The sequence below is a fragment of the Strix uralensis genome, chromosome 2 (assembly GCF_047716275.1).
Source record: "Strix uralensis isolate ZFMK-TIS-50842 chromosome 2, bStrUra1, whole genome shotgun sequence".
Lineage (NCBI taxonomy): Eukaryota > Metazoa > Chordata > Aves > Strigiformes > Strigidae > Strix > Strix uralensis.
Genome location: NC_133973.1, coordinates 51,511,909 through 51,513,224, shown reverse-complemented (window position 1 = coordinate 51,513,224; position 1,316 = coordinate 51,511,909). Strand labels below are relative to the sequence as shown.

General features: G+C 58.8%; 1 non-coding gene across 1 annotated transcript; it reads right to left on the bottom strand.

Annotated features, from left to right (window-relative positions):
• Positions 1-460: 460 nt before the first annotated feature.
• TRNAV-UAC (transfer RNA valine (anticodon UAC)) lies at positions 461-533 on the bottom strand. The gene has a single exon. It is a non-coding gene; the product is annotated as a tRNA-Val (tRNA).
• Positions 534-1,316: the final 783 nt, after the last annotated feature.

The window sequence follows — 1,316 nt, the reverse complement described above, 5'->3', positions numbered from 1 at the left end:
ACGGTGAGCGGCCAGATTAAAAACTTGTAAATCCTGCCCTGCACAGCTGCGCTGGGCAGGCGGGTGGAGAGAGCGCCTGCTGCTTCGGCACCTCAAGGTGCTGGCTGGAGCTAGCCCTCGCTGAGTCTCTGCATTTTGTCTAATGTTATTGCAGGAAACGGAGCTTTTTTAGGGGAAAAAAGCAAGTGCTGAAGTGACACTGTCTATATTCTGTTCATACTCTGAAAAACGTGCTATTGCACAGGGCCCATGTAAAGGACCCTGGCAGGCCAGGGATTCCTGCTGGAGGGGCTTTTCTGCTCTCCTTGCCCCACACCCCTCCTCCTCTGCCGCAGGCGGGCCCCGCGCTTACTTTCCGTGCTTATGAGGCTGCCTGTCTTGGGGAGAAAAGAAGCAAACCGACCCTCATCGGAAATTACATAGGACTGAAAGTGAACACGAAAAACTGTACCGTTGGCGCTGGTTCCACTGGGGCTCGAACCCAGGACCTTCTGCGTGTAAAGCAGACGTGATAACCACTACACTATGGAACCGCCACGTTAGTGATTCGCCGCGGCACTGCCCCTATCGTCGAGACGTCGGTGCGGCTCCTCCCGCGCCGCCCCCGCGCGGGCAGCCGTTGGGCGCGCGGCGAGCCGTTGGGGCACAGCTCCTGAGGGAGGGTGGGGCAGCCCTCCGCAGCTGCACCCCCCCGCGCTTTTACTGTTTGGGGTTTTTTTTTGTGTGGTTTTTTTTTCTTTTGTAAATTGCTGGTTAATGAAAAATGTAGTCATTAAAGCATTATCTTAACGCGTTTTCTACCCCTCAGAGAGCTCCAGAGGAGCAGTGAAGGGGGTAGATTCCTTTAACAGCTGTCACGCTGTGGGGAAGCCCAAGGTAAGGTGTTTTTGTGCTGTAGGCGTGTCTCCGCGTGTTCGGGCCTTTCAGCTGGTGGCCTCGGGCCCAGGTCTGCCCCACCAGACCCGGCCCAGAGAGGCGGGTAATGCGCCTGGAGGGCCGCGGTTCCGACGCTGCGTTTCGTGGGTGCTGCGAGCGCTCCCTTCGGTACGTCCTCGCTGTCAGCCTGTGCGCCCCTAAGGTGATCACCTCTAGCGCCACTTGGGAGGTGGCTGGCAAGCCCCTTCCTGCGCATCCTGCTGCTCCTGTGACGTGCTCGGCTGCTCGCTTCTCCCACATAAGTGGAGAACGGAGGTCGTTGCCTTGGTGCATTTCCCCTCGGTACCCTGCAGGTTGACCGAAGCATGGGAGAGGCAGGCTGAGCGCCGTGAGAGGTGCAGCAACACCCCCGCTGCTTCGGGGCAGCCTGGCCGCGTGGA